Genomic DNA, 15,736 nt, shown 5'->3' with positions numbered 1-15,736 from the left:
CAATTTTGAATTCCCTGTATTTGAAGCAGATGAAGATGATGTTGAAGGGATTCCTGATGAGATTACCCGTCTCCTTGAGAACGAGAAGAAGATCATTCAGCCGCATCTCGAAGATCTGGAAACAGTCAACTTGGGGTCTGAAGATTGTGTTCGTATGGTGAAGATTGGGGCACTTCTTGAAGAGTCTGTCAAGAAGGGGTTGATCAGTTTGCTACGAGAATACTCTGATATCTTTGCTTGGTCGTATGAAGACATGCCAGGTCTAGATACAGATATTGTGCAACATTTCTTTCCTTTGAAGCATGAGTGCGTGCCTGTGAAGCAGAAGCTCAGAAGAACTCATCCAGATATGGCAGTGAAGATCAAAGAGGAAGTTCAGAAGCAAATTGATGCGGGGTTTCTGGTGACTTCTACGTATCCTCAATGGGTGGCCAATATTGTTCCTGTGCCTAAGAAGGACGGAAAAGTCCGTATGTGTGTTGATTACAGAGATTTGAATAAAGCTAGTCCGAAAGATGATTTCCCTCTACCACACATTGATATGTTGGTAGACAATACAGCTAAATTCAAAGTCTTTTCCTTTATGGACGGATTTTCCGGTTATAACCAGATCAAGATGGCACCCGAGGATATGGAGAAGACAACATTCATCACACCTTGGGGAACATTCTGTTATCGAGTGATGCCCTTCGGTTTGAAGAACGCCGGAGCCATGTATCAACGTGCTATGACTACCTTGTTTCATGATATGATGCACAAGGAGATAGAGGTCTATGTTGATGATATGGTTGCTAAGTCCCGAACGGAAGTTGAACATATTGAGCATTTGTTGAAGCTTTTTCAGCGTTTGAGGAAGTATAAGCTTCGTCTGAATCCGAACAAATGTACATTTGGAGTCCGTTCTGGCAAGTTGTTGGGCTTTGTTGTCAGCAAGAGAGGTATTGAGGTTGATCCTGCAAAGGTCAAAGCAATACAAGAGATGCCTGCGCCCAAAACTGAAAAGCAAGTCCGAGGTTTTCTTGGCCGCTTGAACTATATTTCCAGATTTATATCCCACATGACTGCCACATGTGCGCCGATATTCAAGCTTCTCCGGAAAGATCAGTCTCTTGATTGGACCGAGGATTGCCAGAAAGCTTTTGACTGTATCAAAGAGTATCTGTCTGAACCTCCGATCTTGTCTCCGCCTGTAGAGGGAAGACCTCTGATCATGTATCTAACTGTTCTTGAAGACTCGATGGGTTGTGTACTTGGTCAACAAGACGAATCAGGGAAGAAAGAATTTGTTTTCTACTACCTCAGTAAGAAGTTTACTGATTGTGAGTCTCGATACTCTATGCTTGAGAAGACGTGCTGTGCTTTGGCTTGGGCTGCTAAGCGTTTACGCCAGTACATGATAAATCATACAACTTGGTTGATATCCCGAATGGATACAATCAAGTATATTTTCAAGAAGCCTGCTTTAACTGGGAGGATTGCCCGTTGGCAGATGTTGTTGTCTGAGTATGATATCGAGTATCGAGCTTAGAAAGCTGTCAAAGGTAGTATCTTGGCTGACCATTTGGCCCATCAGCCGATTAAAGATCATCAGTCTGTTCAGTACGACTTCCCAGATGAGGAGATTCTGTATTTGAAAATGAAAGATTGTGATGAGCCTACACTTGATGAAGGTCCAGAACCTGGTTCCAGATGGACGATGGTGTTTGATGGCGCTGTAAATCAGTATGGAAATGGAATTGGGGCAGTAATCATTACTCCTCATGGCACGCATATTTCGTTTACAGCAAGGCTAACTTTCAAATGCACGAATAATATGACTGAGTACGAAGCCTGTATTATGGGATTAGAAGAGCGCATTGATCTAAGGATCAAGCATCTCGATGTGTATGGTGATTCGGCCTTGGTTGTTAATCAGATCAAGGGTGAGTGGGAGACGAATCAGCCAGGTCTTATTCCGTACAGAGATTATGCGAGGAGGATTTCAACGTTCTTTACAGAAGTTGACTTTCATCATATTTCTCGAGAGGATAATCGGATGGAAGATGCGCTTGCTACGCTTGCTTCAATGATTGTGGTCAAGTATTGGAATGAAGTTCCCAACATTACCGTGATGCGCTTGGATAGACCAACTCACGTGTTTGCAGTTGAAGAAGTACATGATGACAAACCTTGGTATTTTGATATCAAGAATTTCCTCCAGAACCAGGTATACCCGCCTGGGGCATCTGCGAAAGATAGGAAAACTTTGAGAAGGTTGTCAGGCAGTTTCTACCTCAGTGGTGAAGTGTTGTATAAGAGAAATTTTGACATGGTTCTGCTCAAATGCGTGGATAGACACGAAGCAAACCTGTTGATGACTGAGGTCCATGAGGGTTCATTTGGTACTCATTCCAATGGACATGCCATGGCTAGAAAGATGTTGAGAGCAGGCTACTATTGGCTGACAATGGAGTCTGACTGTTGCAAATATGTGAAGAAATGCCACAAGTGTCAAATTTATGCGGATAAGATTCATATTCCTCCGACACTTATGAATGTGATTTCATCACCATGGCCTTTCTCTATGTGGGGAATCGACATGATCGGCATGCTTGAACCGAAAGCGTCCAGCGGACACAGGTTTATTCTCGTAGCAATTGATTACTTCACCAAATGGGTTGAGGCCGCATCGTATGCGAATGTGACCAGACAGGTGGTTGTGAAGTTTATCAAGAATCAACTGATTTTCCGTTATGGTGTGCCAGATAAGATCATTACTGATAATGGATCTAATCTGAATAATAAGATGATGGAAGAGTTGTGCGCTGAGTTCAAGATTGCACACCATAATTCCTCTCCTTACAGACCAAAGATGAATGGGGCTGTTGAAGCTGCTAATAAGAATATCAAGAAGATTATCCAGAAGATGGTTGTTACGTACAAGGATTGGCATGAGATGCTGCCATTTGCTTTGCATGGATATCGTACATCTGTCCGCACTTCAACAGGGGCAACCCCTTTTTCTCTTGTTTACGGCATGGAGGTTGTTCTCCCAGTAGAGGTGGAGATCCCATCAATGAGAGTCTTGATGGAAGCCAAGTTGACTGATGCTAAATGGATTCAGAGTCGTTATGACCAACTGAATTTGATTGAAGAAAAGCGATTGACTACCATGTGCCATGGTCAGTTATATCAGCAGAGAATGAAGAAAGAATTCGATAAGAAGGTCAAGCCTCGCGTGTTCCGAGAAGGTGATCTCGTGCTCAAGAAAGTCTTGTCTTTCGTGCCCGATTCCAGGGGCAAGTGGACTCCAAACTATGAAGGTCCATATGTTGTTAAGAGAGCCTTTTCAGGCGGTGCTTTGATGCTTACAACAATGGATGGGGGAGGATTTCACTCGTCCTGTGAATTCAGATGCAGTCAAGAAATACTTTGCCTAAAAAAAAAAGAATATATAAAAGAAAAACAGAATAGCTCGCTAAGTTGAAAACCCGAAAGGGAAGCTTAGGCAAAAATGAGCGTCTCGGTGGAGAACCCGAAAGGGCGATCCAGGCAAAAGTTAGAGACATGAAAATCTAGGCAAAAATTAGGGATTTGGCAAGTAACTGCATCCTGACAAGAATTTCTGTTCCACAACTGTCTTTTCGTTAGAGATTCTCGATTCGTCGTCAACTGAAGCTTCGAATACATCGGATTCAAATTGGTAGAGAAAGGATCATTATGTTCAATGTAGCCCTCTTCCCAATATATATCACCGATTTCAAATTTGTACAGATCTATGGAGTCTTGCCATTTGCAGGCTGCCATTCCATCAAATAAATTTGAGCTTTTATCCAATTATTTGCACTCTTATTTGTTTCAATTCAACAAATGCTTTGCATGTTTTAATTGATAAAATGTCATTGTTTAAACAAACAAATTTTTCAAAATTGTTTTAAACAAAGTGAACATTCACAATGATGAAAGGATACTTAAGAATTTCTCAGTGCTCTCCCAAGGGTGGCATGATTTCCAACAGGGTAAGACATTTGTTCATATTCCTGGCATGGTTGTATCCTCTTTCTCTAGATTGTTGTTAGGGTTGTTCCCTAAGCAGAGTGTTTGTCGAGGACTTCACAATCCTCTCCAACAGTATTCTCTCCCCAGCGTGGTTGCTTTCCTTTTGGAAGATTCGGTAGTTGGTGGATTGACATCCCGGTATTTCGTCTGTTTCCTCAGTACGGTCGCCAGCAGGGTGGTTGGTATGATATACTTCATTTGTGCTATCTCTCCCCATCAGAGTGCTTGTTGAGGTTTTCACCTCTTATCCCTTCAGCAGAGCAGTGATTATTTCCTCCTCAGCGGTTGTTGTTTTCCTCTTGGAAGGTTCAGCATTTGGTGGTTGAGCCCTAGTTCTCCTTCTCTTCCTCAGATAAATCCCCAGTAGATTTGTGTTACGGTGGATTGCGCCTGTGATGTTTCCTGCAGAAGTTTCGTGATTCCCTGCAGTACCACCAACAGAGTTGGTTTCCTCAACAGAGTTGCTTTTGTGGCAGTTTCTGCCTGTTGTGAATCTCTGTTTCCCCAGTGGGGTTGATTGGTGATCTATCATTCATAGTTTTGGCTGATTTCCTGATCTTTTGATTCCCAGTAGAGTGGCTTGTGGCAGAATCTACTTGTGTGGTCTATTTTCCCTCAGTGGGTTTATCCCCAATGGAGTGGCTGACAGTATCCCCAGTAGAGTTGCTTGTGCGGCCAGATTCTACTTGTGTTCTGCTCTCTTCAGCAGTTCTTGCTTGTGCAGTGAACTCTTGTTTCCCAGTTGATACTGAGGATCCCCTGCAGAAACCTCAGGATTTCTCCATTTCCCCAACAAATTTATCTTTGTGGCAGTTGATGTCTGTTGTGAACTTATGTTCCCCAGTTGGGTTGATTGATGATCCATCACTCAGAGATTTTGTGATTTCTATGTGATCTCTAATTTTTTTGCTTTCCCGCAGATCTTTGCTTTTTAGCATGTAGATCTCCAGCAGATTGGCTTTTCAGTTGGATTTCTGTGGATTTTCCTCTGGAAGTGTAGTACCGAGCGTTTGATTCCTGGGCTGTTTGTGTTAGAAATGTTTGTTTTGTCAACATTCATCAAACATAAATTACGCATATTCATGCATACTTTCAACATTCAGATATTCATGATTGCATTTTTTGCCATATATCTTTTGTTTGTTGTCTCCTGCTAACGGTGATATAGATCTCTCCAATAGATCTTCCCAAGCAGATGTCGGGTGTCTAATCTCTCCATATAGAGTCAGCCCCATAAGCAGAAAGTGTCTGTCTTTCCTTCTGCAATTCCCCACTGAGATATATCTTCGTGGATGACGGTTTTTTCGGTTTCCTCCCAACACATATATTGGGATGGATCTTCCTATTGAGTTATATCCTCATTAGGACGAGTCTTGATTCAGTTTACCTTTTTGGTTTGATCCTGAATTGGCATTTTTTCAACCGTCTCTAGTACTTCCCTGTGGAATAAATGAATGAATTGCCCAATAACCGGCAATAGTTCTTTTTATCCCCAGCGGAGTTTGGGCCTCTACCCAGTAACCGGTAGTTGTAAGTCCTATGTTCCTTTTCCCTCTAGGCAGAATTGTGGTTATATACCTTTTGTTCCTCATCAAGAGTCGATGGTTTTCTACCCAGTATTCGGTAGTCGTAAATCCTACTTTTCTTGCTCTTCAGCAGTTGGTGGTTTGTTATAAACCCTGTTTTGTTTCCCTGTGCGGATTTATGATTCTTTCATTCCCCACGCAGAGAGTCGATGGTTTTCTACCATGTATTCGGTAGTTACAAACCCTACTTTTATCCCCTAGCAGAGGTAACCGTTGTGGTTCATTCTGGTTGATGGTGGATTTTGTGGTTTTCTACCCAGTATTCGGTAGTTGTAAATCCTATGTTGTTGTTGTCTCCCTAGCGGAGTATGTGCTTTCTTGTGGATAATTACTGTATGCTAGTAATTTTATCCTCAGCCAGAGTTCTGGTCTTCTACCCCGTATTCGGTAGTTGTAAATCCTAATTTCTCCCCTTTGCAGAGTTAACCTTGTTGTTCATCCTAACCGATGATGATTACTCTTTGTGGTTATCTTCATCCAGTATTCGATGTTGATATTCCCTCTTTCTTTTGGGTAATTGCCGTATGCTAGCAATTGTATCCCCGGTAGATCTTTCCTTGTGGATAATTGCCGGTTGCTAGCAATTTTATCCTCAGCGGGTCCTTTCACTGTATGCCAGCGATTTGTTCCCCGGATCATTGATGTTTATCAATGCATCCCCGGTGAGTTCTCTTTCATTTACCCGTTCGCTTGGTAATGATTGTTGCTCCCTTTGATTGGTCATCATTATATACCTAGTTTGGTATCCCGATGCCTTTCTTTTCGGATGATTTATCCTTTATTAACCCAGTAACCGGTTGTGGATAATCTTCCATGGGAGTATGTTATCCACGTTCTGACGGTAATGGATAATATATCTCATGCACTCTTCAGTCGAAGCCTGTTGTGTTTCCCCAGTCGAGTAAGATTCGTATACCTTTGTGGAATCGAATATTTGATATGTCTCCTGGATGATTGCCGGATGCTTGCAATTTATCCCCTGTGAGTTATCTTTCGTTTACCCTATTGGTGTTGGTATCGATTGTCTCTCTTTTCGGTCGGTCACCTATTATATACCCAGTAACCGGTATCCCTGGTGTTCCTTCCATGCGAGTATATTGCCTACGTTCTGACGGTAATAGATAATATATCTCATGCGAGTATACTATCAACGTTCTGACGGTAATGGATATTATATCTCATGCGCTCTTTGGGTTTTATCCCCAGCTGAGTAAGATTCGTTTTCCCGTTGCGGAGTCGAATGTCCATCCTGTAAGTCGATTTGCTTTTTCAAGCCCTTCTTTCGGATGATGAGTGTTTTGGCATATATACCAATTCACGCTTCGGTCGGTCACCTATTATATACCCAATAACCGGTATCCCTGGTGTTCCTTCCTTTCTGCTCCCTATTATGACCTCGGTCCCCTCTGGAGTCAGATTTTCCTGAGTTGACGTACCTTTTTCAGGTCTTTCTCAGATGTTTGGTTGATTGATATCTCTCACCCTCATACCGGTCTTAGATATTCATTCTTCTTGAGCTTGTTGTTCTTTCACCCAGTAACCGATGTTTAGATCACATGTCTCTTTGAGTTTGTTACCCGGTAGCTGATAACACCTCATCTTGCAGTTTTTTTTTCTCCAGGAGAGTCTCTTTGTTAGACATTCCCCAGTGGAGTTCCCGTTGTGATTTTCCCCTTTTGCTATATTGGCGTTTTCCCCAATATATGCAGTTTTCCCCGGCAGGGAGATTTTGTGTGAATCTTTTTCCCAGTCCGAGTCCGGATTTTCATCCGAAGTATCCTTCGTGGATAGTTTGAGTCAGCTTGAGTCTTTCCAATGGATGTGTCTTCCCTTTGGAAATTTCTTCTTCTTTTCCCCAGTTTGAGTCCTTTACTCCCAGTGAGGTCTCTAGTCCAGTCATGTCTTGCTCACGCTGTGTCTAGTTCTTTTTTCCCTAATTCAAAGTCGTGTCCTGCTCACGCTTTCTTTTCCTTATCCCCATGATAGTCCTGTTAGAGTCTCTGTTTCTGGTGGGTGTATTACTCCGATGGATCGTCTTTTCTTTGTGGACCAGTATTCCCCACAATGTTTGTTGCTTTTACATGCATACATCTGCATCATGAGGTCTCTTAGGGACCAAAATTTGTCTCATTACTGTTATTTAAACCTTCACTCGCATTAGTGAAGATTTAAACCTTCACTTCTCCGGCTAGAATAACCTTAACTAGGGGCATCTGTAAGACCCCAATTTTGTCCCTAAGATCCCTCATGGCATCATATCATATCATTGCATTGCCTCAAGGATCATTGAACACCTTGCCTACTTCCTTGTGGGTAGGATCTTTTTGAGAGTGGTTCTTGATCACCAAGCATCCTTGCATTTGTATATCATTGTTTTTCTTTTTAATCACTAACCAAAAAGTACAAAAATATGTCATCTAACCTTTGTCTTGCAGATGAAGCATTAACAGGTCAAGGCAATCAAAGGCATTCATTGAGCAATAGATGGTGGTCATTCTTGAGATTTGGACCCCACAATCATTCACAAGAGTTCATATGAGCTATGATGTCATTTTGAAGCAAAATCCCAAGTGGTAGAGGCTTGAATCTCATCAGAACATTCTCAAGTCATCTGAAGACCTAGAAGGTCAACTGCAAAGTCAACTGTGGATTTGGAGGTGGGAAGTGACTAGAAATACTTCATTCATGTTCAAACAAGTCTCATTTGACATTTCAAACACTCACATTGAAGAATTTGAGGTCCAGTCAAAAATTTCCAAAAAATAGCAAGTGACCTGTAATTTCAACTTTCCAAAAATAGAAAGATTTTGGACCAACTTCATTTCAATATTACAACATCAAGAAAGCTTCAAATGAAATTTTGTTGAACATGAAAGTTGTAGATATTTCTCTCTCATTTCCAAAATGTCCAAGATCATGAGCATATGAGGTGTGGTTAAGGAGATATGATCAAATCATGGCAAAGTGTGCATGGGACTTCAAATGAGCATAACTTTTCAACCATAGCTCCAAAATGAGTGGTTCTTTTTGCAATATTCTTCTCTTGACCTCTAATTTCCAAATCATGCATCACATTACATGAATTGCCATCACATAATCATTTGTTAATTCATGGTTTTTTTGGAGGGAAGTTACAAAATTCAAAATTTGTGCATTATATGAGATTTTTATCATTGCCATTGGATTTAAAAGAAGATTTCAAGTGACTTTGATGAAAAAAGAGCACTGTTCACGTGCCATTGCCTCATGCACATGCAAAATTTGGATTTTGGCAATTTACCTCATTTCACTTAACCAAACTAATTAGGGATTAACAAGATGATTAGTAAACCAATTAAATACTTAAACCCTAACAGAATTGAGGGGGATTAATCATTTTTCACATTTCTAGATCTAGAATTTCTCTCTCACTCAAAATTTTTCTCTCATTCATAATTCAATTTTCTTCCAAATACCATTGCATTTTAACTCCAGATTCTTGTTCCTGAGCTTGGATTTAGTAGAGATCAAGGTTTGTTGTGCAGAATTCGTGGAAGAAAAGTGCAGTTCATGTTCATGGAGATGCAAATGGAGCTTCTGTTTTGAGCCAGATCTAGAGCCATTCGAGCTTCCATTGATTCATCAAACTTCATTTCAAGTATTGTGGAGTAGATTGGAACACTTCCAGGCTGCAGATCGTGTGAATCCAAAGGCTCTGCACTTCAAGAGGTCACAATTTGAATCTCTTAATTTTAAAATCCATTGCTATGTTGTTGTAGATCTTTGTGTCCTGATGAATCTGAGCTTTGAATCGTGCGATTTGGTGACCTATTGACTGAGTTATAGTAGATTAAAGTTTCATGCATGAATCTTACTTCGTTCGATTTGATCTTGATAAGTGAAATTAGGCTGAGCTATGCATTGATTCATGATCTCCATTGAATGTACTGCATGTTGATGTCCTTAATTTTGATTTCTGGGAGAATTTTCTGGAATTGGTATGAACACCGTGTACTGTTCATTGGCTGCGTGAGGAAGAAGATGAATATCATCTTTCAGCCACGATTTTCACAATTGGCCACGCTTTTCCTGTGTTTGCCACGCTAGCTTAGGGTTTCCATCTGGTTGGTCCATGTGTACACACGGTTGGCTTATCAATTGGCTCATGATACTTTGACCTGAACACGCAAGCATTGACCTAGCCACGTCGTTTAATGAAACGACGCGTTTCATACCTTGGCGCGCCAACATATTTGAATGTGTACATACTTCGATTCCGGGCGATGGCAATGTTTTCAAATGCTTCATCATTTTTCTCTTTTCCCTCCTATTTTCATACCTTAGCTCCATTTTAATTTTCAAATTTTCTCCAAACTTCCAAAAATCATTATAAATTGAAAAATGCACCAATTTGATCCCAATTTTTTGCTATGTTCTCCTCATGTTGTCTAGTTTTTTATGAGCATAAATAGGAAAGTTGTGCCTGGTTGAAAAATTGATTTGTGCTAGGATGTTTGAGTACATATGCTTGTTTGACCTTGCCTTGCTTATTCCTTCATGAAATGCTCAAAAATGATCCAATGACTCTGAAATTTTGTGTGTAGTTTCTAGACATGTTGATGAACACTTTGGTTTGACATTTTTCTCAATTACGATTTCTGTTTTATGTATGTGCTAACTTGGTGTGACAATTTGTGTCACACCTTTGAATGTTCAACTTGTGCCATGTGATTTCCATGCCAAATGATCTCCAATGCTTCTGAATTTTTGTATGTTGATCATGTTATATGTCTTGAATGTGCATGAATTTTTCCAGATTTATTTGAATCATTTCTGTTTTGATTTGAATTTTTCATTCATGATGATCACATATGAGCTTTGAAATTGCCTCTAACTTCATTTGATTATGAAATGCTTTTGGTGAATGATTTTGATGTGAGACCTTTTGGAATGTGTCAATATCTGTTTGAAGTTGCTTTGTGTTAAATTTTAGCTCCTGTTTTGAATTTTTTCTCCATCTTTGACCCTAGGCTTTGACCTAGTGGTTTGTTGCTTACATTTGAGCTTTGATTTCAGGTTTAAGCATCCAAATGCCATAGTTGATGATGCTTCATCATGTGAATATTGATGTTTGCTTTTGGTTACTAACATTTATGTGTTTTGTAGGTTGATGCTAACTCATTTGAGTTTGCCTTGTGGCTTACACATTTTGTACATTAGGATTGTCTGTTGCTTATTGCCTGTTGTCTGTTTGTCTGAGCATTGTACTGATTTGTTTAGTGTTTTCCACAGGTACTTAAGTTGCTTTAAGTTCATTTTGAACTTTGCTTTTCTTGGTTGCTTAACCACTTAGGCATAATCTCTAATCTTCATGTAGTCTGGAAGACCTGCCCTGTTGTGTGGGCAGGCACCTGTCTGAAGTCCTCCTTAAGAGGCAATGTTTGTGCTTGTTTAACTTTGTGCCAAGCAGGAAAAGTCCTCTTATGAGGCAATTGGAAGATAAAAGAGATGTGTAATCCATCTCCTGCTATTCAGCGTGTCATTCACCTTGCTCACACCATGTGTTGATGCATGGTGAATAATAACCCAAGATCTTATAGAGTCAATCATTTGTGGAGAAGAGTTCCTACTTTCTGAACTCCCACACTTTCCATTGTTTAAAGTTTTCCCTGACTAGGGATAAGAGCTATGAGGCACATCCCTCATCTCCATTTCATCTGCTTCACCCTAACTCTCAATGTTAGGGTTAAGAGCACAAAATACTCCATTCCAGTTGGCTGTAAAGCCTAACCTTGCTTGAGCCTAATTGATTGTATATAGTGTGTGCTAATTGATTTGTTTGTCTGTTTACTTGATTCATCTGTGCATATTTGCTTATGTGTGCCTTTGTGCATCTATCATCATTGCTTGTATATCATTTCATAAACATTTTTCATTACTTTGTAACATTTTGTTTTGTCCATGGAGGAGGCAAGCATAAGTCCATTGATTGGCAGTTGTTTCCGATGATATGATGGGAGACTAGTATAAGTCCATTATTTGACATCTGGTATCCTTGTTTTGTTTGTTTTGTGAGACTAGTATAAGTCCATGTATTGGCATCTGGTATCCATGTTTTTGCTTTGTGAGACTAGTGTAAGTCCATTGATTGGCATCTGGTATCCATTTTGTTTTAGGAGATTGGTATAAGTCCATTGATTGGCATCTGATATCCATTTTGTTTTAGGAGATTGGAATAAGTCCATTGATTGGCATCCGATATCCATCTTTGTTGGCTTTGCCTGATACATTGTTTATCTGTTATTTGCATTGTGGCCTATTCCAAAGGAATCACTTGAATCATCTACATATGATCTCAAGAGGTGAACATCTAAGAAGTTTTACATCCCTTAACCTCTCACCCTTTTTGTTTCTTTAAACCTCCATTTGCATGTTAACCCAAAACCTGAAAACTATTGTGCAAACATTTTCATTTCTTTTCAAACTAGAAACCTAGGCTTTAGGCCTTTGATTTTCAAACTTCATTTTCATAATACTTCTTTTGAATTGAATTCTAATCATATTTTGACCATCTTTTGTGAATAAATTCTAATTGATTAATTCTACTCATTCAATTGTTTTGTGGCTTTGTCCATTCTTGATAAGTTTTCATACATTAGCCATAGGTTTGATTTATCCTAGTTGGTTGATGTTAATCTCACCTTTTGTCCTTAGTGATTGAATTGTGAGACTTCCTTGCTTATTATAGGGTTAACCCCTCACTAGCAAGTTGAAGCTTTTCTCACATGGTGGACTTGTTGTTTGTATAAGGTTGAGTTTTCTCCCGTGGATAACGAAAGACCTTAGTGCTTTTGTTTAAAATCAATTCACTTACTTTTGGAAATCTTTTAGCCGAACTACAGCGTTTTGATCCTTACCTTCCATGGAAAGGTACGTAGGCAACGGGTTCATCCGTTCAAACACAAAAATAATAAATTGTATATTCTTTTCTCATCCCTTCAATCCATGTTTGCACAATAAATATTTCATAAACAAATAACATTTCGTACAACAAGTTGTGAAAAGGGCTCCCTAGGACTACCTAGGACGTTTTGGGTGCCTAACACCTTCCCATTGCGTAATTAACCCCTTACCCAGATCTCTGATCTTTTCATTAGTTTTCTATGTGTAAAACTTCTTAGGCTTTTGTTCGCTTTTTAGCCATTCCTTTGGATAAATAAAAGTGCGGTGGCGACTCGATTCTTTGTATGCTTTGCTTTTGATTTAATCAATAAATCATAAAGTGACGAATACACCGCTACAGTCACAAAGCAATGAACAATGATCATGAAATGATATACAATTAATGCTCAAAGATGAAAACAATGCACAAAGGCACACACAAACAATTATGCACATATGGGCAAACAAACAACAAGCAACCAATCAGCACACACTATACACAATCAATGGGCTCAAGCAAGGTTAGGCTTTAGAAACAAGCCAACTGGAATGGGGTGTTTTGAGCTCTTAACCCTAATATTGAGAGTTAGGGTGAAGCAGATGAAATGGAGATGAGGGGTGTGCCTCATAGCTCTTATCCCTGGCCTGGGAGAGCTTTAATTAATAGAAAGTGTGGGAGTTCAGAATGAGGGAACGCTTCTCCACATATGGTTGACTCTATAAGATCTTGGGTTCTTATCCACAATGCATCAACACATGGTGTGAGCAAAGTGAATGACACAACTGGATAGCAGGGGATGGATTACAGATCCCTTTTATCTTCCAATTGCCTCTTAAGAGGACTTTACCTGCTTGGCACAAAATTAAACAAACAAAAACATGGCCTCTTAAGGAGGGCTTCAGACAGGTGCCTGCCAATAACAACAGGTTTTCCAGACTACATGAAGAATAGGGATTATACCTAAGTGGTATACCAACCACAAGCAAAGCAAAGCAAAGTTCAAATGAACTTAAAGCAACTTAAGTACCTGTGGAAACAACTAAACAAATCAGTACAATACTCAGACAAACAGACAATAGTCAATAACAAACAGACAATCCCAATGTACAACACATAAGCCATAGGGCAAACTCAAGTGACTTATCATCAACCTACAAAACAACAAATGTTAGCAATCAAAAGCAAATATCAACATTCAAATGATGAAGCAACATTAACCATGGAATTTGGATGCTTGAACCTGAAATTCAAAGCTCACATGTAAGTACAAACCACTAGGTCAAAGCCTAGGGTCAAAGGTGAAGAAAAAATTCAAAACACGAGCTGAAATTCAACACAATGCAACTTCAAACACATATTAGCATGTCCTAAAAAGGAACACATCAGAATCATCAAGCAAAAGCATTTCATGTGCAAAAGAAGTCAATGACAATTTTAAAGCTCATATTTAGACATCATGAATGAAAATTCCAAAACAAAACAGAAATGATTCAAATAATTCTGGAAATATTCATGAGCATTCAACACATCCAACATGATCAACATACAAAAAATCAGAAGCATCAAAGATCAACTGGCATGGAAATTAAATGGTACAAGTTGAACAACCAAAGGTGTGACACAAATTGTCACACCATGCAAACACATGCATAAAACAGAAATGGTCAATGAGAAAAAAACCAAACCAAGCCTAAAACATCCATCAATGTGTCTAGAATCATCATGTAAATTTTGGTAGCAATTGGATAAATATCAAGCATTTCATAATAGAAAGAGTAATGCAAGGTCACAAAAGCACATATGATCAAAGATTCTAGCACCATTCAAAATCCAGCCACTCACAACTTCCAAATTTAACATCATAAAATTCTAGACATTCTAAGGAACAAGTAGCAAAAAACCAGGCATTTTTTGGAGCATTTTTCAATTTGTTATGATTTTTTCAAGTTGGAGAAAAAATAAAAATCAAAATGGACATGTACATGGAAAATAGGAGGGAAATGATAAAATAAATGAACATTTGAATATTTGAGTTAAGCCAGAATCGAACCACGTATGGATTCAAAAATGAGGCGCGCGCTGACACCAAAACGGTGTCGTTTTGGTAAAACCCTAGCAAATCCAAAACTGGACGCTAAACCGTCGCTAGGCGGACGCAAAGATGAAGATCTTCATCTTCTTCGTGAAGATTAAAAACAAGTACATCATCATGCAGCATTTTCAATGGAGATCATAGATCAACAAACATCTAATCCTAATTCATCATAACAAGAGAGAATCGATAGAAAACATTTTGATGCATCAAACTTGAATCACACATATCTTGCTTAATAGTTCACCAATTCACACGATTTTTAGCTCAGAATCATCAGCAAGCATAAATCTATAATAATATGGCAATGAATTGCAAAATTAAGAGATTCGAAACTTGACCTCTTGAAGAGCAGAATCTTGGAAACGCACGATCCACAGCTTGTAATGATCCAAATCCAATCTACAATGCTTGAAATGATGTTTGAGGAAGAAATTGAAGCTTGAGAACGTGTAGATCTAGCTCAAAGCAGAATTTCCATCTTCATCTTCATGAGCTTGCTTCACTTGGTTCTTGCTCGAATTCAGCAATCTAATGCTTGATCTGCACAGAATCAAAGCCAAGGAACAAGAATATGGAAAGAAATTGCAGTGTTATTTGGAAAAAAATTGAATTGTGAATGGAAGAAAATTTTGGAGGGAGAGAGAATTTGGATCTTGAAATGGTGAATTGTGATTAACCTCCCCCCAAATTCTATTATGTTTAGTTATTTATATGAAGTCCTAATCAACTTGCTAATCCATAATTAGTTTGGTTAATGAAAATAAGGTGTTTTTGCAAAAAATCAAAATTGCATGGTGCATGGACTAATCCCACGTGAACAGTACCACTTCCTTCATCAAAGTCACTTAAAATCATCTTTTAAACACATTGGTAATGGTAGAAAGTCCATACAATGCACCATTTTTGAATTTTGCAATTTCCCTCCAAAAAAGGCATGGATTAAGAAATGATCATGTGATGAGATTTTATGTAATGTGATGCATGATTTGGAAATTAGAGGTCAAGAGAAGAATATTGCAAAAAGAACCACTCAATTTGGAGCTATGGATCAAAAGATATGGGCATTTGAAGTTCCATGCACACTTGGCAATGATT

Source organism: Lathyrus oleraceus, chromosome 6 (genome assembly GCF_024323335.1).
Source record: "Lathyrus oleraceus cultivar Zhongwan6 chromosome 6, CAAS_Psat_ZW6_1.0, whole genome shotgun sequence".
Classification (NCBI taxonomy): Eukaryota; Viridiplantae; Streptophyta; class Magnoliopsida; order Fabales; family Fabaceae; genus Lathyrus; species Lathyrus oleraceus.
This window is presented reverse-complemented; position numbering follows the sequence as displayed.